The sequence below is a fragment of the Eptatretus burgeri genome, chromosome 9 (genome assembly GCF_056783735.1).
Source record: "Eptatretus burgeri isolate ZD-2024b chromosome 9, Ebu_testis_v1, whole genome shotgun sequence".
In the NCBI taxonomy this organism is placed as follows: domain Eukaryota; kingdom Metazoa; phylum Chordata; class Myxini; order Myxiniformes; family Myxinidae; genus Eptatretus; species Eptatretus burgeri.
Genome location: NC_140969.1, coordinates 97,283,858 through 97,306,357, shown reverse-complemented (window position 1 = coordinate 97,306,357; position 22,500 = coordinate 97,283,858). Strand labels below are relative to the sequence as shown.

Below are 22,500 nucleotides of genomic sequence, written 5' to 3'. Positions count from 1 at the left end.
TCAGGAGTGCATAGAAGTCAAGCAAGCAAACAAACAAATAAAAAGACATTTCTCAAATTATATACATTATGATGATATTTTATATTTGACAGCTGATTCCTGTGAAAAATGGTCCACTTTTTCCTGCTACTCAGATCTCAATTCGTTCACGCAGACCAATGTCTGTCACTGTCAAATTACATGAGCTACTTCTTTGGAAATGTGCGGTGAAGAGATGGAGAATGGGAGTAGGGGAAGTAGGAGGAGGAGGGTTTTAAAAAAAAAAAAATATGGTAATATGGAGTAGTAGGAAGTGAGTTTGAGGGTTGTAGCAATGGGGAACGGGAAGCGTGGAGTGGAAATTACCTCCACAAGGCAAGAACATACATCACGACAGAGAAAGGGCAGTGTGCCGTGGTCAAATGGATTTTTTTTTTGAGTTTATAGAAAACACAAGGCTTTCAACAGTGCTGATTCTGCCTCGAGGATTATTCATCAAGACAAGAAACATTTTTTTATATATATTTAAAGCTTGTGCAAGGCTCAAGCTACCAATAATACCATTTCGATGGCTTCCAAGTGTACGAAACCTTTGTTGATCTCGAAGTTGGTTATAAAAATGGATGTATTTTTATTTATTTTATTTTATTTTGTATACCATGTCAAGGCTCGTATCGGAGCTAACACACAGAATGTAAAACAAGAGGAGCAGGAGACAAGAGGGCTGGGAGAGGGAAGCACAAAACAGTCGGGAACAGAGATATTCGGAGATCTGTGGAAGGGAGAGAGATGGGGGGTAAACAAGATTGTTCTGCAAGGACTTTCAGGAAGGAAAACGAAATTTGAAAGAGGTGGGTTTTGGGTGGATAAACTGGGGTAGAAAAGATCAAAGTTTTGGATGGGGGAAGATAAGAGATTGTGGTGAACAGCTGTTTTGAAGAGGAGAGGAGGAGATTGGGACCATACTCTGTGCAGAGCGTTGGTGATGTCCAAGCAGTCTCCCTGGCTATTGGGCACAATCCTGGATGGGTCACCACTCCGACACAGTATACCAGCATGCTGGCACTCATTTTGCCGATCTCGGAAGGATGACAGGTCAAGTTAACCCCATCTGGTATTAATTCAACAGCTGAGCTGGATCCAAAGCCCACCAACCTTACCATTAAGCCAACACCAGGTAACACCATGTTTTGAAGAACTGGAGCGAGAAGTGGGATTTGTTCCAGAGGTGGGGAAAAAGAGGAATGAAAGAGTGAAGGTGAGCAGTGATTCTTGATTTTGTCAATTTCACGAGAAGGAGGTTTTTGGCGGACCTTGAGCACCTTGTGGAAATGTTGGGGGCAGGGGGGCAAGGCCGGAGAGGAGACGGTAGAAGACAGAAAGACCAGTGATCTGCCTGCGGTGAGAGAGAGAGAGACCCAAAGACTCGGCGTCATCACGGGGATTCCAATGATCGTAAAAGCCTTGCTTTCCACAGCATGAGGCCGAGCTCGGTGTGAGACAGGAGCACCACCCCAGAAGGGAGAGCAGTACTTCATCAGGCTGTGGATGAAAGCTTTGTATATGGTTCAGAGCTCAGGTGTACCAAGGAAGGACTTTGCATGACGGAGGATGCCCTGTTGGCAACTGGCTTTGGAGACCACCTTGGAAATGAGGCTTTCCCAGGAAAGATAATGGCAGATAGTGAAGCCCAAAAGCTTGAATGAAAGGAATTCTTCAAGGGGATTGTTGAGAAAGTAGATGGGAGTTTCCAGATGGTCCTTTCAGAGAGATATAGTGAGAGTGTGAGATTTGTCAGGATTGAAAGACATGTTCCAAGTGTTGGACCAGCTTGTGATTTTATTCAGATCTGCAGAGAGTGAAGAGGATGCTGATTGCCAATTTGAGGGATGGCAGAGGGGTGGAGTCATCAGCAAAGAAATAGTGGATTTTCCAGAGAGTCAGAGATCATTGATGAAAACCAAAAAAGAACAGGGCCCAGAACGCTACATTGAGTAACTCCAGCCTCGACAGGAAGAGGGGATTGAAGAACTCCTTTAAGAGCCACACGTTGGCTGTGACAGAAGGAGAGCATGTCTGCGAGCCATGAGTGGAGACAGCCTTGGATACCATAGGTAGAGAGTTTGGTGAGCAGGGCAGGGTGCCAGACTGTATTGAAAGCACCTGATATGTCCAGGGAGATGGCTCTGATTTCATGTCTGGCATTGAGGACCTCCATCCATTGTTGGGAGAGCAGAAGCAGCATATCCAGGGTAGACTGACCTGGTCTGATTCCAAATTAAAGATCAGAAATCAAGCCATTGGAGAAGATGAAGGATTTAATGTCAGAAGTGATGATGGATTATAAGAAGAAAGAGGAAGAGGGGTAGAGGAAGTCACGTGGTTACGGGAGGTATAAGGTGAGAAGGCAAAATACCTCAAAGATCCTTTAATACCTCCAATACCCCAAAGACCCAAAAGACTCCTAATGCCTTTTGAGACCCTTGTGACCTTTGAAGACTTTTTATGACCCTAAAGACCTTTAAGACCCCTTACACCCTTCAGATAGATTATACAGCTTGGACCCTTGACCATTTGGAGCTTTAGACCACTTGGACCTTTTTAGACCCTTTTTACATGCTTGAGAGTTATGAACCTTTTGACCCCTTTGACGCTAACGACAGTTGCTACGTACCCTTTATACCATCTCAAACCTTTTAAGCACACGCCACACAAACATCCATAGTATTACAAAAAGCAGACTATACATTTTTCAGCAAGTAATGCACAAACTCGACCAATCCAGAGGGGGGGGGGTACTCTGCCATTTATAATAATTAGTCTGGAGGCCGCCGAGAAAATTGCTGAGAGATTTTTTTTTTTTTTAGAAGTTATGATGTACATGTACACTTTAATATACACCCTGCAAACATTGCTTTGTGGAAGGAGGAAAGGGAAGGGTGGAGGTGGGAGGAGGGATGGGAATGGAGTGGGGTATGAGGAAGTGGGAGGAGGGAGGGGAAGGGATGGGAGTTTGAAGGGAGGGGTTGTGGGGTGGGATGAGGGAGGGGAAGGGGTGGGAGGAGCGACCCGGTCAGGTATATATGTCCTTTGCTCGGGTATATATGTATATAAGTATACGATTAAATATATGAAGAGACAGAAATAAAGAAATATTGTGAAATACACATCAACACGATTCAGGAGTGGATCAAAGCTACTTTACCAAACAGTCTCTATATGTATAACTATTTGAATGTAACATTTTAATGATTGCTATTATTCACCTCTCCAAATCTCTGCTTGAATGACGAAAGACATGAGGGTCAAAATCGATCATTTGACGTGTATGCACAGATAGCAGCTGTATAAATTGATATTTGCATAAATTAATGCAATCATCTTGCTTTGTGATTTATCACTGTCATTATTACCTTTCCAAGTGTTTTTTTTTGAGCAACTTTACTGTGACCCAGATATAAATATTACACTGTAGGAACAATAATGTTGATTCATTTTCCATAATTAAGACATTCAACCAACGAAAAGCCTGGTAGTTCAAGGATGTACAAAGAACTTTGGTGCATGAGGAGGCCATTCGGCCCATCATGGCTGTGCTACACCATCACCATATTCCATCGCCCATCTGCACGCCAGCGAGAGCTACCTTGAAGTCCTGCCAATATTCTTGGAGCTCTCTACCTCCAACATGTCACAGTCCCTATCTACTTTCAATTTAAACCAATCTACTCTTTCTGCTGTTACTACCTTTGTAGGAACACACCATTCTATGCATTAACTGATCTATGACTGCAGCTAGACGAACCACTGCATCATTTTCATGTATAAGACAAACCTTTCCAATAAATGGTGGGGAAAATGGAAAAAAAACCGCAAGTTTTACGGCTCTCTCTCCCTGTTAGCATGAGATTGTCGTTGTGCTTATAGTCAACATCTAAAAAGAGTGTAGGAGTGGGTAGGGAGCAGACTGAAGGGGTGAATGTTAAATATTGGGATTGAAGGAGTGAGGAATGTGCAGAATAAGTGAGGGGACGACGACAAGATGTCTCATCGAATATGTTTGTATTGAATGGAGTTGGATGGTCCTAATTAACTGGTAAGGCAATAACATCCTGTTTTATTGCTTTTCTATGTCACTGTCTCTTTAAGGGGTTGTCGGTTGTTAAAATTGTAAGCCGATTTAGAAAAAAACAACCACGACATCTTCATCCAATTCCTCAAAATCGTCGTACTGCTAGATACAAGTACTCTGATACAAGATATCAGATCACATGACCTGACGGATCACATCAGGCCTGACGTTTGAGGTGGTTTAACCCTTTCGACTTCACGAGCATCTTCGACCTTCACATTCCCTGTACACCAATCGGCTTTTCTTTTGTCAGCCATTCCATATATTGTAAATTGTACAAATCTATGTTTGATAAACATGTGAAAGGAGTTTACCCAGGTTGCAGCAGTGAACTGTAGCCTGGGGGTAGTGTAGAGGGGGTTAACATTATTGGTGTCCTTTTCTGATTTGCTAATTCCTTTTATTCCCCCACAATTGTTCTCTTTTAGTCTTTTCATGATTCGTTCAATCACGTGCAATCCACACCATGACTCAGGATGCATTGAGTGTTGCAGAGCACAAGTAAACGATACTTGTGTTGTGCATTTCCGTCGTGGTGATCTTGTTCAGGGCTCGGTGAAAGTCGGATAAAAGTGCGCATGACCGGAATTTTTTGTTTATGCGGTGACCGGCACATTTGTCTATTTCGGTGATATTTTTGTTTTCGAAACTTAAATGAGCCTTCTTGGCACTATTCATCTCGAAAATGCTGAACGGACATCGTGCTCGTTCGATTCGTCTCTCGGCTGCTCAAAAGCCTGTTTTGTCACATTTCATTGCTTGCTTGCTTGCTTGGTTTTAATATTCTGGGAAAAGGTACTTACAAGATGCTTCAAATAGTTTTCAGATTTCATGTCAGTTTGGTTGTCTGCAATGACATTTTGTTGTTTTACAATGATACCGACGCTCCTGTGACGCAATGATTTTAATTGAATGCCAGCAGAATCAAACTCTGCTGATTGATATTACAACAGTTTCAAAAAAGAAATTCCTGCTCACGGTCTAAGGATAAAGTACGGCAAAAATTGAAGGCCGGGTCGTGCCTTTTTGCTATAAACTTAGTCCGTCAAATTTTGAACGTTAGAAGTTTGGAACAAGTGACTGAGTTTCTTTTTTTTTAATTTATCTGTCCAGGTACTACTTCAACTTTCCTTACATTTTACAAATGACCTCTTTATTGTGAGCTCCCATGCTTATTGGCTGTCTGCTCAGATTAAAGAGATTCTTCAGTGGCATGGAATCACTTTGTGTTGGTAACTTTGTTGGATGTCGTAAAATCTTTCGATCCTTTCTTTGTATTGCCAAATGGCAATGAATTATACAATCTTGTGCTGGCTTTGTCACCGGGAAGTTCTTCTTTCACCGGGCTGCTTTGATGGAGCGGAATTATTCGTTTTATGAGGGCTTCGTGATATGGGAATTCTTCACTTTTTACCTCCGCCACCAAAGGTGGGCAGAGATTATGTTTTCATTCCTGTCTGTTTGTCTGTGAGCAGGATATCTCAAAAAATTTGTTGACGGATTCGGACAAAATTTTGTGGCCAAGTTTGGTGTGTAACAAGGAAGGAATGCTTCGATTTTGATGAAGATCTGGTTCTGGATAATCGATTTTATTTATTTATTTAGTTATTTTCACAAGTGATTCTTCACCATTGAGAGAGGGGGCCAAAATCGATAATATTGCATGATATTTCAAAAAGTTGTGGATGAGTTCTGACAAAACTGGTGGATGAGTTGGTTATGTGGCTAGAACAAGCTGATGAGATTTTGGTTCAGGTCTGATCCGGATCTGGCCTATCAGTGGGATACAAAATGTAAACGGTTCAGCCTTGTTGATGCATGTGCTCCACCGAGTGCCGTTCTAGTTTTGCTTTGCTGTTTTGACCAATATTTTTATTAATTAGTTTACAATTCATTTTGCTCTCACAGTTTACTTTTTGGTACTTTTGACATGACTGGTTATAATGCTGCAATTGCTTTGCATTGTACGAAATTTGTTGTACCGAGACCATGTATGTATGTATGTGTGTATGTAATATGTATGTATGTTTGCATTTCCAGTTTAGAACTGATGGAAGTCTTTTTCACAACCATAGATTAAAAGCATATACTAAAGTGGTGAAAACTCTTGTGAGAGAACTCTAATACACTGACGAATGTGCCCTGATTGCCCACTCTTGATGAAATTCCTGATGAAATTCTTGATGAAACTCTTGATGAAATCAAAAATAATCGTTTTGATTTGACCTTCACCAACGTTGGTCTTAAAAATAAGTTTATAAAGAAGACTAAAGTTGTGTCAACCTCCACAAAATAGGCTATATTGAACCAAAAGTACATCGATAAAGAACCGTAAGAGGTCGTAAGACGGTTCCGCGATCTTGCCAATGTTTTAGTCAATAAAGTGAGCAGAGATAACTCAACACAGAGCAAAAGCAACGTCTGCCTTTGGCATTCTTACAAAACGTCTTTTGGAAAGGCAGGATATACATCTTTCAACCAAAATCAATGTTTATAAAGTAGTCGTGCGATCCACTTTGTGATTGTGAGATGTAGACTGTCTATAATCATCATATAAAGCAGCTACACATATTTCACCTTCAATGTCTTTGCTGTATTTTGTAAAATTAAATGGCAAGACAAAGTTTCAAAAATGAAAGTGCTTGAAAAAATCTAATATCGCAGGAATCGAAACACTCCTCATAAAAGCTCGGCTTCTCTGGTCAGGTCACTTGGTTGGAATGGATGACTCGTGTATCCCGAAAGCCATTTGTTATGCACAATTAAGAGATGGTATAGGAAATCGTGGAAGACCTTACAAGAGGTTTAGACGTTGAAATGAAACCTTCAAAACTGCAGAATTGATGTTACCTCTTTTCGGAGCATGATGTGCTTGACCGATGATCTAAATGGAGAAAAACCTGTAAAGCCAGTGTTCAAAGGTTAAAAGCATGGTGTTTCCTCTGAGGTAAAGAAAAGAAAAGATAATGTGAAGGCAATGCTCAGAATCGAGGTACACCTGCTTTTATTTTATTTGCACGATGTGGAAGAATATGTCACTCCCGAATTGGACTGTTCTCCCGTGCGAAGGCCCATTACCGAAGATAGGTTTGTCGCATTTATTTTACATTAATGCTGAACTACAGGAGATTCCATCAATTCCAATATATATATATATATATATATATATATATATATATATATATATATATATATATATATATATATATATATATATATATATATATATATATATATATATATATATATATATATATATAATTTTATCGAGCAGAGTACCCGCCCGACGGGTGATCTTGTTTCAAGCATGCAACATGTTCTTCTGGTGCATACCTTTATTTAGGCGATGTATGTCTTCTTGTAATTGGCCCATAACTGTAGGAGGAGTAGCGCGACAAACAAACACGCACACAAACACTGGTCCATGAATTATAGTAAGGATAAAGAAAGAAAAGGGGAAGTGATTGTGAATTTGCCTGGTGTTGGCTTTAATGGTTAGGGTGGTGTGCTTGGGATCCCAGGATCCTGAGTTCAAACCCCACTCATCTGTTGAATTAATACTAGGTGGGGTTGACTCTACCTGTCATCCTTCCAAGGTCGGAAAAATGAATGTCTGCTTGCTGGTATACTGTGTCTGAGTGGCGACCCGTCCGGGATTGTGTCCAATAGCCAAGGAATCTGCTGAGGCAGCACCAACGCTCTGCACAGAGTATGGTCCCAATGGATGAATGGATGGATTGTGAATTTAATGTTCCATCTTTATTTACTTTTAACATTGTTCTCAACAAACGGGGACAGGAACAATGTGGGCATGATAGGCCAAATGGCCTTCTCATGCGCCAAAGTTCCCTGTGTATCTTTGTGTATCGTTGTTAAGAACAGGAAAAAAATGTGGAGGGGAGGACAGAGAGTTCAGGGTGAGAGTGCATGGAGTTGGAAGAGGGAGTTTGAGATGTTGGGAAAGGGGGATTGAAGACTTGGTGGTTGGAATTGGGGTTGTTATCATCATTGGGGTTTGGGGCAGTTGAGGACTCGAAGAAGAAAGGGGGAGGGGATGAGTTGACTTGAGGGAGGGAGGACAGAGAAGGGACAGTTGTGATTGAGGGGTTTATCTATCCATAATTCCAGCAATTTGTGTGTGTCTGTCTGTCTGTCTGTCTGTCTGTCTGTCTGTCTGTCTGTCTGTCTGTCTGTCTGTCTGTCTGTCTGTCTGTCTGTCTGTCTGTCTGTCTGTCTGTCTGTCTGTCCGTCTGTTTGTTTGTCTGCGACCGCCGTTTCTCGATGACCGCCGGTCCGATCTGATTGAAACTTGCCAGGAATATTGCCGGGGCCCGCAGATGTGCCTTTTCGAGGTTTGATGTCAATCGGATGAGCGGTTCCCAAGTTACGGCCATTTATCTGTCGACCAATGACAAGACACGGTGTTATGACGTCACAAATAATGTTTATTTATTTTTTATTTTTTATTTTTTTTGCACGATTGACGGTCCAATCTGAATGAAACTTGCCAGTAATGTTGCTGGGGACCCGCGGATGTGCCTTTTCGAGGTTTGATATTAATCGGACGAGCGATTCCCAAGTTACGGCCATTTATCTGCCGACCAATATCTGCGAGAGAGGGGGACGGGAGAGGGGGGGCAAGAGAGGGGAGAGAGAGGGGGCAAGAGAGGGCTGCACATACTGGCACTCACCTACGGGCACGCCCCTACGGGCCCGCCCCTACGGGCCCGTACTAGTGATTTGAAGAAAGGGGGAGGGGAGCCCAGAGTCTGGGCGTGGTGGTTGGGAAGGGAGGGGGGGACAGTGAGAGAGGACAGAGTTGGAAGGGGGTTGAAGTCTTGGGAGTGTGTGTGTGTGTGTGTGTGTGTGTGTGTGTGTGTGTGTGTGTGTGTGTGTGTGTGTGTGTGTGTGTGTGTGTGTGTGTGTGTGTGTGTGTGTGTGTGTGTGTGTGTGTGTGTGTGTGTGGTCGTCACGTATTACACTACGCTTTATTTCCATTCGTCCCAGATAGTCCCATTGGGTCTTTTGTGTCCTCGTGGTCTTTTGAGTCATTGGGGTCTTTTTGGATCCTCTGGATCCTTTGGTTATTTTAGATCTACGAAGTCCTTGGAGTCTTTTAGGTACTCAGGATCTTTTGGGTGTTTTGGTTCCTTGGGATCTTTCGGGCCTTTTGGGTCTTCAGGGTATTTTCGGTCCTTTGAGTCTTCTGGGTCTTTCGGATCTTCTGGATCTTTAGGGCATTTTTGGGGGCTTCAGGGTCTTTGTGGTCTTGAAGGTATTTTACGTCTTCAGGGTCTTTTCGGTCTTTGGGGTATTTTGGATCTTCAGGGTCTTTTTGGTCTTTGGGATATTTTGGGTCTTCAGGGTCTTGTGAGTCAATTGGGTATTTAAGGATCTTTTGGGTATTTTAGGTCTTTAGGGTCTTTTCGGTCTTTGCGCTCTTTTAGGTCTTTGGGATCTTTTGGGCAGAGGAGCTCCTTGTGCGCCAACGGCCATCCATATCTAGTGCCCAACTGTGTCTGCGGACGTCATCCTGCAGTTGGGTTACTTCTCATTAGGAGGTTGGTGGCAGGATTTGCACTCCGGCCACCGTAAAACCCTTCATTCCACAAAACACAAAAACGCAAAGAAATCTGAAAACCCACTCCGTGGGAGTACCTCCTGTGCAGCTTCCCTTCACAGGGCAGCTCACCGGATGACGGGATTGGGGCAAAGCCTTTGCGACCCCAATCTTTGATGATTGGAGGGAAACCACGGGGTAACATTCCCAGGTCAGATTGCGGGAGAGTGTGTCAGAGTGGTGCTGTGGAGTCATCCATCAGACGGCGGTTTCCTTGGGTTAACCTGAGGCGGTCGCTTTGGGTGGGTGCCTGGAATGTCCTATCCCTAATGAGGATGATCACCGATCTCTGTTATCATCTGAGCTCAAGCAGTTGGACATCGGTATCGCAGCACTCTCTGAGGTTTGGAGACAGGATTGCGGTGAGGTCATGGCAGGTGGTTACACAAATGATTGGTCTGGTTGCTCAGATGGTTACCATGCCCAAGGAGTTGCTGTAGCTGTTTCCAATAAGCTGACTCCAATGATAATTGAGGTAACACCAGTCAACGAGCGTATTATGAAACGAAGGATTCGTCACTCCTTGGGTGTCATTTCTCTGGTCTCTGTTTGCGCTCCGACTGAGGCGAGTGACCTCACCGTGAAGGACACATTCTATACCATGCTCGAATCTGTGGTTGATCAGTGCCCCAGACGAGATACACTTCTAGTCTTGGGGGATTTCAATGCATCGACTGGAACTGATAGGGATGGTTATGAGACGTGTGTTGGTTCCCACTGGTCAGGAACTGTGAACCTGAATAGCACTAGGTTCCTTGACTTTGCAAGAAGTCATGGACTTAGGGTGGCCGGTTCATGGTTTCAGCACCCACAAGCTCATCGCTGGACTTGGTATTCCAACACTGGTGGTGTGGCAAAGGAGATTGACCATGTCCTCGTTGATGGTCGCTGGAGGATGATCCAGAACTGCAGGGTCTATCAGAGTTCTCAGTTCCTCAATACTGACCACCGGCTTGTTGAAGCAACTCTTAAGTGGCACCTTAAATCCAGGAGAATGGTACCATCCCAGCCTAGGCTGGACGTTGGCAAGCTCAAGGATGAGAGGGTCGCTGAGGAGTTTGTGAGCAAGCTGAGTGGAGATTTGGGGGGGGGGGGTCTGGATGCTTTGGGAGATCCTGAAGAGTTGTGGAGTGCCTTCAAGACCACCGTCCTTGATGTTGCCGGTGGATGTCTTGGAACTCACCGTCGGGCAAAGAAGTATTTTGTCTCTCGAGGGACACTGCATGCCATTGACCGGAGTCGCAGGGCCAGGCTGAATGGCAGAGCTGAGCTGTTCAGGGAGCTGAGGCATAAAACTGTACGTGCGCTCAGGGTGGACAAGGAGGCGTATGTGCGAGGAATCTTTGAGGAGGTAGAGCATCACCTGTGGTCAAGTGATTCTCGTCCTGCGTACAGGGGAATTCGCGCATTGCATTCATCCAAGCCCATCCCTCAGTGTACTGCTGTTAGAGCAAAGGGTGGTGGGCTCTTGACAGAGGAGTCCAAAGTGAAGGCCCGCTGGGCCGGTTACTTTGAGCGGTTATACCAGGCTGACCAACCAACTGTTGAGTTGGATGTTAGGGGTGTTACAATAACTGTTGCTGACCCTCCAATCAACTGTGAGCCACCTTCGCTTGTGGAAACACTGGCTGCGGTGAACCGGTTGAAAGGGGTTAAAGCTCCAGGGATCTGTGGCATCCATGCTGAACTTCTCAAGGCTGGTGGAAATGTTGCACTCGTGTCGTTGCATGCAGTTCTCTGTTCTCCCTGGAACACAGGCATCATCCCAACTGACTGGAAGAGAGGCCTTGTCATCCCTCTCTGGAAACGGAAGGGTGATCACTCGGAGGGCAACAACTACTGAGGGGTGACGCTGCTCTCAGTGCCGAGCAAGGTCTTTGCTCAGATAATTCTTTTATAGGGTTCGCCTCCACCTGCTTGAGCACCAGCATCCAGAGCAGTTAGGCTTTACACCAAAGAGGTCAACGATTGACCATATCCTTGCTCTTCGGGTCCTCACTGAACGCAGACGAGAGTTTCGGCAGGGGCTGCTTGCAGCTTACGTTGATCTCTTTAAAGCGTTCGATTCAGTGAATCGGGATGCCCTCTGCAGGATTCTTGGTCTTCGTGGGGTGCCAGCAAAACTGATCAATCTGATGTCTGAACTCTACTCTGGTACTGAGAGTGCTGTGAGATGTGGTGGTACCATCTCTGACTTATTTCCAGTTGTTACTGGAGTTCCTGAGGGGTGTGTCCTGGCCCCCACACTTTTCAGCACTTGTATGGACTGGATTCTAGGGAGGATGTCGGAGAGATCAAGCTGCGGTGCATCGTTTGGGAATGTCAAGATCTCTGACCTTGATTTCGCAGATGATGCAGGCATCTTTGTGGAGACTTTATATATCCTTTTGGGGGCCCTCGAGGTGCTGAATGAGGAGTCGGAGCCGCTGGGATTACGGGTTTCTTGGGTCAAAACCAAGATCCAGGCTTTCAATGACATCTTGGATGCTGCTGTCCTGTCTGTGCCTGTTTGTGGTGAGGATGTTGAGGTCATGGAGAGATTCACTTGCTTTGGCAGTGATATTCATGTATCTGCTGGCTGCGAGTCAGAGGTCAATAGATGTCTGGGTCGGGCCTGGGGAGTCATGGATTCACTGGATAATGGGGTGTGGCGCTGTGGTACCTGTGCGGGAGGACGAAAGTCCAAGTCTTCAGGTCCTTGGTGCTTCCAGTCTCGCTCTATGGATGTGAGACTTGGTCTCTGACCAAGGATCTGAGACGGAGACTTAATTCCTTTGGCCCCAGGTCTCTTCGGAAGATGCTTGGCTATTGCTCGGCGGATTTTGTGTCCAACGAGCAGTTGCTGAGAGAGTCTCAAATGAGATTTGTTACCTGCATAGTCCGTGAGCGTCAGCTGCAGCTGTATGGACATGTGGCTCGTTTTCCTGATGCTGATCCTGCTCACCAGATTTTCTCAGTGAGGGAGTCTCGTGATTGGAGGAGGCCAATGGGCCGACCACGTGTCTCGTGGTTGCAGCAGGTTGATCGGCATCTCAAGGAGATGGGGATGGAGCAGGCGTCTGCCTGGGGGATGGCCAGACAGAGGCCCCTGAAGTACCGGTGGAAAGTGGACGCAGCGAAGCGCTGCTGGCGCATGCTCCCATACCTGACTTGACCTGATCTTTTGGTCTTGTGGGTCTTTGAGATCTTTGGGTCTTCGGGATCTTTTGGGTCTTCAGGTTCTTTTTTTGGTCTTTGGGATCTTTTTAGTCTTTGTGGTTTTTTGGGAGGTCTTTGGGGTATTTTTGGTCTTTTCATTCTTTTGAGTTTTTGGGCTTTTTAAGGGTCTTTTGGGTCTTGGGGGTCATTTGGATTTTTGGGTCCTCTGGGTACTTTTCATTTCGTATTTCAGGTTACAATTGTGGGTGACTTCAGCTCAGCTGTCCAACCAATGGGTGAAGAGTGGATATACCAACGAACATACATACATACCTGAATACATAATTACATACACTTGCTCCATTATCTGGATTATTATTAGGGTACCATTTGCCTTCCAGGCTGTGGTACCCTATTGTTTCTGTTCTGTTTATTTGTTTGTTTGTTTTTTATTATTGGTCGTCCCTTTTTGGGCTCTTTTTTGCTTGATTATTTCTTCAACATTTTTTTCTCAGCAACCGCTTAACCGATTGACGCAACATTTTGAGAGTGGAAATGATGCCCCATGGAGAATATTTTATAATTATGACGTCACAGGTCATGTGGTATGACAGCCATCTTGGTTTAAACGGACAAAAAAATTATATCTCTGAAACTGCTAATTGGAAAAATTTGCAACTTGGCTCATCACATTTTTATGCAAATGGAGAATAAGGTCCTTGCAATGATAACGTCATAGGTGAAGTGGTAGAGCAGCTAAAATTCATTTACTTAATGCCCTTGGCCTAAAAATCTGTAACTTCATACACATAATCTATGACCAAATGAAAATTAAACTATTAAATTTATGACGTCATCCATCACGTGGTTTGGCAGCCATATTGTTTGAAAAAAAAAAAAAACATGAAAAAAATCTTTATCTGCAGAACCACTGTGGAGATCAAGGTGAAACTGTACCCAAATTATCAACTAGCCATGCTGAATACTGTTTCATGACCATGATGTCAAAGGTCACATGGTCCTGCAGCCATCTTTGATTCACCCTAAAATCTTCAAAAATCTTCTTCTCCAGAATGCCTCGACAGATTGAGGGGAAACTTCACCGACATGTTCCCCATGTCCTGGGGATACTAGGGCGACAAAGAATAATTGATAGGTCATGTGGTTCGGCGACCATATTGGATTGAAGAAAAATTATTTTACAATGTTTTTCTCTTGAACCGCTTATCCAATCGAAGTGAAATTTACCAAATATCTACTACCATTGCTGCATACACATTAAATATGATGAGATCATAGGTCACATGGTGTGGCAGCCATATTGGATAGAAAAATGAACCTTGTCCAATCAAAACGAAATTTCATACACTTCATCCTCCACCCAATCATGGGCAGTCTGCAAATTTTCAATGCCATTGGTCATGTGGTTTGACAGCCATGTTAGTTTGAAAATAAAAAATAAAAAACCCTTTTCTCTGAAACAGCTAAACATATTGATGTGAAACAAATTACATTAGATGGAGAAAGGGTAGTGGATCATAACTACAAAGTTTCACATCAATCGCTTCAGCAGTTTCCGAGATATAATTTTTTTAAATATTTCCCTTTAAAACAATGTGGCTGCCACCCCACCTCACTGGTGACGTCATCTTTATCAAAATGTATGCTCCAAGGGCAGTGGATTATACTCATAATGTATAGCATGGTTAAGTTGAGCTGTTTCTGAGAAATATTTTTCCTATCAACGGTAACCTCTCCACGCCGGATAAATTACTGTGGACGGCTAGAAGGGGAGCAAGTGAAGGGATTGAAAATATAACTCATTCTAAAAAAATTTCCCATGGTAGCCGATGACAAAGGCCCGACATGCTGCGAGATGCGAGTGGTGCATGCGGGACCACAGAAGCGGCTGCGGGACCGCCGTCGGACGGCTTGTGTGCCTGGAAAGAGTGAGAGTGAGCGTGGGAAAATTATGTGGTATGAGAGTGAGGGAGAAAAAAAAAACCGCTGGGTGGGTCGTGTGAATAGGTGGTGTGCAAAACACAGCAGGACAGCCGTGTCGGCCGTGTCCATAAGTGGTGTGAAATTCACAGGACATGTGTGGAGATGGTTGCGGAAAGTCCCACATTGCAAAAGTGAGTGTGGCGAAGCTCGCAGGGCGACCCGTGTGCAAGTGACGTTTGCGGGGATCCCTTTCATATCCACTACCTTTCAAAGCATGGGTCAGGTGTCCATTCAAAGCAGGGTTGTATCAACGTGGGGCATTACGGTACCCAACAATAACTGCTCACAGTTGTAAGGCATAGCACCTCGAGTTATTATTATTATTATTATTATTATTATTATTATTATTATTATTATTATATCTCTATCTCTCTCTATCTCTATCTCTATCTCTATCTCTATCTCTATCTCTATCTCTATCTCTATCTCTATCTCTCTCTATTGAGTGCAGCCCGTGGCTGCTGGTTGCATCATTGGTTGGGACGCGGCTGTGCCGCTGATGCAGTGTCCCCCTTACCAGTACACTGGTGCTCATTTTGCGGACCTCGGAAGGATGACAGGCTGAGTCAACCTCCTGGTGTATTTTTAATTCAGTGGCCAACGGGGCTTGAACTCAGGACCCTAGGATCCCAAGCCACCACCCTAACCACTAAGTCAACACCAGGCTATTATTATTACTATCATTTGTATTATTAAAAAAGATAGTTTGTGTCAGTGAAATATCTTATTAAGAGAAAGAATCAGGGTAGAAGAATCCACCTGAAGAACAGGAAATGAACATTTCTGGTTTAAGCTTTTATCGAAAGGCTGAAGAACCCAACCATCGACCACAGTATATACTGAAGCAATTAGAAGCATGATTATTAACAGGTGCATGATGAAATAAGCAAGATATGTAAGGATAAGGAAAAGCCTGGAACGTTACATTGGGGATGTGTAGTACCTAGCTTTAAAATAACTTTCTCCTCTAAACGTTTTCTGTCAGTCGCTGAAGCACGTCTTCATAACATACACCTGGAAATTATCTGTAGTGTGATTAGCAAGGTTAAAGTGTGCTGCTACCAAAAGACCAGTTGTTTTTTGAGGCGTGTGGATCTTTAATGTGCAACCTCTCTGTCAGCCAAACATCGTTTAGTCTCCCCGATGTAGAGCATGCTGCAACTATCACACATCAATGCGTACATAGCATTTGTTGAAGTGCAATCAAAATGACCTTTGACGCACCATATCCCCCTCGGGCCTCTAATGGTGTCATGCAACACATCATCGCAACATATTTGACATCTGAGATGATCACATCTCACCATCCCAAACCGTTCAACTCCACCATCATTGGAAGAAAAATAGGAACGAACTATATATCCACAGTATATTATATTATATTATATTATATTATATTATATTATATTATATTATAAAGCAGGAGTGTCTGACTCTCTGTCGATCCATCTCCGAACTACTCCCTCAGTTTTGGGGCTAGCCCCGCCAAACTTTATGTGGAACCTTTTGGGGTCCCAGCCGGTGTTCTCAGGTGGGTGGGAGGTTCCATAAATTCCTCAATACAATTAGGATTTTGAGTTTTGATCTGTACGAAACTGCTCCCTACCCAGATGTAACATCAGAACGGCATTTATCTTCGTTTACCTCATGAGTGTTTGCAACAGTGTATTTTGTTATATTAATGGTTGAGTATTAATTTATGAACGGAATGATGCTGCTTGGAATGAAACTTTGAGAGATAGCATTTAATGGAGAATCAGGAAATGATGTGAGGTTTTCCACCGGTGACATTCGTGGATTCGGCATTTGCAGTTTCACTGTTGACATAGAAATATTACCCACCTTACTTCTCTTGGGGTCAACTGCCGGAAGTTTTTTTTTTCCCAATTCTATCATGAACTGGCTTCCCATGCCTGACGTTTGACTGAAGGTGTAACAGAAATGTGGAATTTATTGGTTCATGGTTTGGCATTCGCCATTTCCGCATTGTCTGTTCGCATTTGGGCTCCCTCCCATGCATAGCATGGATACCGCGCGCGCGTGTGTGCGTGTGCGTGTGCGTGTGCGTGTGCGTGTGCGTGTGTGTGTGTGTGTGTGTGTGTGTCAGATGCACCTCCTGACTGTTATGGTGAGCATCACCATAGATTATGTCTCACACGGTAAAACCACATAATCCGCAAAGAACAACCGGCCGTCTGCCACCCAGATGATTGTTCCTGCTAATGCAAACCATTCAACCAGAAAGCATGCGATGTGATCGGCGGGTAAATCGAAACATGTGGAGTGTGACGAGCACTCCCCCGATCTCCATTGGACATAGTCCGACACCAAAGCATCACCTCCAACCCAGAGGTCTTGGCCTGGTGAGTCTGTTAAACTGACAAAGATTACATGGTCAACATCAGTTAAACATCAAACTATGTCCAATGGATATCGGAAAAGTGCTCGTCACACTCCACATGTTTCAATGATATATATATATATATATATATATATATATATATATATATATATATATATATATATATATATATATATATATATATATATATATATATATATATATATATATATACAGCAATGCCAACCCTCCCGATTTCATCGGGAGCTTCAAATTCACCCAAACTCCCGCCCTTACGATCACTATCCTTATCCTCCTGAAATTTTGATATTTTTGCACTGTTCACTAATCAGAATGTACTAGTATGAGAATTGAATGAAAAGCATCGTCTGCTACGTATAGCATGTGGTAACTCCATAACGTTCGCTGCTTCCAAATTGTACGTAAAAAATTGCAAATTCAAATGAGGAGCAGCGAAACATTGGGTCTGGATCTCGCTTATGCGATCATGCACTGAGATTTAGTGCATGCGGTATGTGTGCACAGTGTATATGCATGCGGTATGTGTGCAATACAGTGCATGCGGTATGTATGCACAGTGTATATGCATGCGGTATGTGTGCAATACAGTGCATGCGGTATGTATGCACAGTGTATATGCATGCGGTTTGTGTGCAATACAGTGCATGCGGTATGTATGCACAGTGTATATGCATGCGGTATGTGTGCACACAGTGCATGCGGTATGTATGCACAGTGTATATGCATGCGATACGCTCACTGTATGCAGCTGGAGCCCGTACCAGCCCGGCGGTCGCGACCACCGTGCGGTGTTTAATTTAACAGGCCGCTAGAGTTCTACGAGAGTCGCGCTGCAGCTGTGGAACATCGACTTCAAGTTACCGATGCTTCAAGCCCTCGATGTTGATCACGAAATGGCAGAAAAGAAGCTTACGAAGACCAAGAAATGGTCTCAGAAGTACAAGACCGAATACATTCTCAATACCCGTGTATTTGAAAGACTGAAAGAGGAATTCATCATGCGTATTGTACAGTATGCAGCGTTGATATTTCAGTTGAGCACGGAGGTGTGATGATATTCGGAAGCACGTTGGAAGCAAACGGCACACAGACATTGCAAAGGAGAGATCTTCGAGCACGAGATGCACACTTCTGAATTATTTCACCAAACAAGGGACAAGCGAGGAAGAGGATGTTACCCGAGCGGAACTTCTTCGTGGATTTATTGTGGGACATAACTTGCCCATATCAGTCTCAGATCATGCTGGACCTCTATTTCAAAAGATGTTTCCAGATTCAAAAGTTGCTTCAAAGTATGGATGTGTAAGAACAAAAACTTGCAAGATGTGCAAGATGTGCAAGAACAAAAAAAAAAAAAAAAAAAAAAGAACAAGAACAAAGAAGAAAAAAGAACACTGGTCAACAATTTTACTTTCTGAATGTTGTCTAGATTTCTACAAGTGAATTAGGGTATTCGGGCACTGCTGAATCAGGAAATGGCATCCGTTTCTCTCCATCAGGTCAGGTTTTTGTGCTAAGTTGATTTGAAAAATCAGATCTTGTGACAAAATCAATTACATTTTTGTGGCATTATCAGCTGATTTTTGTCAACACATATCATCCTAAACATGTTTTTAAGAAAAAAAATGTTTTGCCAACAACATCTATTGATTACATGATAGAAACATCGATTACTGTCATCTGAATGGTGGGCATTGATAAAGGTAAGTACAAGTAAATTGCATGTTGCGTCACCACTGTTCAAACTTCAGGGCTTGAACTTCCGTTTCTTCGAACTCCTGGAATGTTCAGCGGCAGGGAGGTCTCTCTTCAGATTCCAACAGTAGTCAGCCATCATGACTGCGTCCCAGCGACCCTGATACCTGGTCTCCATCTCCTTCATGTCCTGATGGAATCTCTCCCCCTGCTCGTCACTCATTGAACCCAGGTTCTCAGGAAACCGGTTCATATGTGAAAAATAGGTAGTGCATCTTGATGCTCATGTTGCAGCCCAGGTTTCTGAAAGCAGTCAGCATGTTGTTGACAAGTTCTGCGTAGTTTCTGGCCTTATTGTTGCCAAGAAAGTTCTTCACTACCAAAACAAATGTCTTCCACGCTTCCAGTTCCACTTCGTTCATTGAGTTTTTGAACTCTGGATCTCCTGATGAGCTGACGGATCTGAGAACCATCAAAGATGCCAACTTTCAACTTCTCCATGGTCAATCCTGGAAAAGCCTGGCACAAGTAAGTGAAGCAGTCACCATCTTTGTCCAGAGCCTTGGTGAACTGCTTGATAAAGCCGAGCTTGATGTGCAGCGGTGGGAAGAGTATTCTGTCTCTGTCCACCAGAGGGTCGTTGATGACGTTCCTTTCTTTGCATGGCACCAATTCCTCCCGCACAGGCCAGTCCTTCTTCGTGTAATGCTGAGCACGGTCCTACTATCCCACATGCACAGAAAACATGGGTACTTGGTGAAGCCAGACTGTTGTCCCAACAAAAGTTCACCATCTTCAGGTCAACACAAATAAACCACTTATGCTGATCATAACCAATTTTTCTCCAGCACGTACTTCCACCGCTTCATACTTCTCCTTCAGTGTAGTCGAGTGAGCGATGGGTACAGAGGCAAACTGGTTGCCGTTGTGTAGCAGAACACATTTCAGTGATCGCTTGCTGCTGTCAATGAACAGTCTCCAATCTTTGGGTTCGTACTGTGGCACTCCAAGCTTGAGCAGAAGCGCATGTCATAAATTGGCGCATGTAGGTATTGTACATTCTTCAGAGTTCGTTATTTCAAGAAATACAACTTTTTGTATCACATTATTACAAAATCTGCCCCATTAACTTTAGTTTTGATCCACGAACTTTATGCTTTGCCTCACCAATTTTGGAAGATTTTGAGGTTTTATGACTTCAAACTGATCCCTTTTCGACATAATCACCTAGAACTATCGTACCTGAATACTTCTTGTCATTAAAATAATTATTTCCAATTAAAACAATTATTTGACATGACATTTTACCCCACCAACTTCTTCTAAAATGCTCCACACATGCGTACATGTGAACAAAATGTAAAAAACGACATGTGGCCATATCTCAAAAACTTGACCTGATTGAACAAAACTAATGTGAGTTTTGGATTCAGCGCATCAGATTCGTCCTAAATCAGCTTAAAATGCAGACAACAAATTTGTTGTTGACCAGTGTAATTGGTGAGTTGTCAAATGTTACTGCTTCATCTATTGCCGATATTGCTAGACGATTCCATTTAGCCTAGCTACAGACGGTAGCAATGACAGTGGTGAGGCCCAGCTATATCCTGTCCTGATTTCGTACTATGACAACAGTGCTGGGATTGTGAAGGTTGCTATTTGCTAAGTTTGCCTGCGTGCAAACAAGATTCCACTGGAGAAAACATTTTCAAACTGCTTGATCATGAGTTCAGTGACAGGAAAATTCCGTGGGGAAATTGTGTTTCCTTTTGTGCTGATAATGCCTCTGTCATGGTGGGCAAGCACAAAGGAGTCGCTGCTTATATCCACAAACAAAATCCAGAGTGCTACATCATGGGATGCCCTTGCCATATGATGCACAATACTGCCAAGAAGGCGGCTCAGGCCTTACCCATTGAATTAGATGACTTTTTCATCGATATTTACTACTACTTGGACAAAAGTAGTAAACGCGTCAAAGGAGGAAAGCACTGCAAGAACTCTGTGATGCCCCGACACACAAGATTCTGAAGCATGTCGCAACAAGGTGGCTGTCCCTTGGTCAGTGCCTAGACAGGCTGATTGAACAGTGGGAGCCACTTCGCCTCTTCTTCAAAGAAGAAGTACGAAGAAAAATGCAACCAACTGTAGCCAAGACTCTAACAACGAGCAAGAAGGACGGCACTGTATCTACTGCCAGTACTGGCACTGCAGGATCAAGCACTAGTGGAGCAGCATTCACCACTACCACTGCAGTATCTGCTGCGAAGAAGACAGCAGGGACAGCACCAAAACCAATGCTGAGAGCAGGTAGCATCACCGGCCCTTCATCACGTTCATCTACAAAGCAGATCCCTTCAGAGTCGAGAAAGACTGTGATAGTCCCATCTGCAGGCAAAGAAGGACCCAAGTTAAGTTCTGCTTTTGCCAAATCACTTGATAGAAGCTCAGCAAAACCTTCGAATCAGAGGTCTTCTTCCTTGGCTGCACCTACCTCAAGCTCTCTCCTCAAACGTAAAATTGGATCTGGTACTACGAGTCTGACCTCTTCTGCTGGCAGTAAACGCAGTGTGATCGCCCTGCGGCTAAGTGTACTACGAGTTCTACAACTAAAAGCGCATCTTCCTCAAACACTGTGCAGGAATCTAGAGAAAAACGTGTCCAACAGGATGTTCTTGTCTCCACAAACAAAACTCTATCGTTTCTTCCTTCGATATGCTAACAAGCTTTTGAGAAGGGAATCTTCTGCTCCAAAGAGACGAACCCTGTATTCAGCTCCTGCACGGAGAATTGAATGGTCTTCTGAAAAATATCTTCGTACGGTTTTTGAAACCATCGGTGTCATCGGTTGGTTTGGTAAATGTTCCCTTCTCTGACAGAAATCATCAGATGTATGATGAGGACCTCAAGATTGGGAACGATGCCAAACTGTATATAAGGGAACAAAGGAGTCTCCAAGAAATCCACCTTCACTCTGAGTGAGTCAGACATCCAAAGTTTCTTCAGTGCAGTTCGCTCATATTATGTGAAAGCCTGCAATTATATCTTCAAACCTGGCCGCTAGATGATGAATTAGCCAAGCATGCTCAGGTGCTGGATGTTAAGCTACACCAAGAAGTGGGGTTTGACTGTGTGGAGTTTTTCATCAAGAAATTCCCCTGTCTGTTCAGTGGCGGTGATAGTGACATAGACAGTCTTGAGAGTGAATTCGCTCACTACCAGGCAGACGCCTCCATAGCTACAATTGCTACTGAGACAGTGAGAGTGGATGAGCAGTGGCATGGAATTTCACAGCTCACAGATCCCTGCACTGGTGCCAAGAAGTATCCTAATTTGAGCAAAGTGATGAAGGGAATCTTGGTCATTCCTCATTCGAACGCATCATGTGAGCGGGCACTCAGTCTTGTACGGAAGAATCATACTGAATTTCGTCCCAATTTGAGTGTCAAAACCCTGGAAGCTCTCTTAATTGAAAAACTAGCTCATAACACCCCTTGCTACCAGAGAGAATACAGCAAAGACATAATCAGAAGGGCTAAAAGAGCCACA

The 22,500-nt window shown here is 43.7% G+C and overlaps 1 protein-coding gene and 1 long non-coding RNA gene across 13 annotated transcripts in view; one reads left to right on the top strand and one right to left on the bottom strand.

Moving 5' to 3' along the window:
* Positions 1-22,500, top strand: part of SCAPER (S-phase cyclin A associated protein in the ER) — a 631,592-nt gene that overhangs the window by 436,426 nt on the left and 172,666 nt on the right. The window lies entirely within an intron of this gene.
* Positions 18,976-20,108, bottom strand: LOC147020705 (uncharacterized). Its single transcript, XR_015061930.1, has 2 exons — positions 19,807-20,108; positions 18,976-19,671 (listed from the first exon to the last, which is right to left on the bottom strand). It is a non-coding gene; the product is annotated as an uncharacterized LOC147020705 (long non-coding RNA).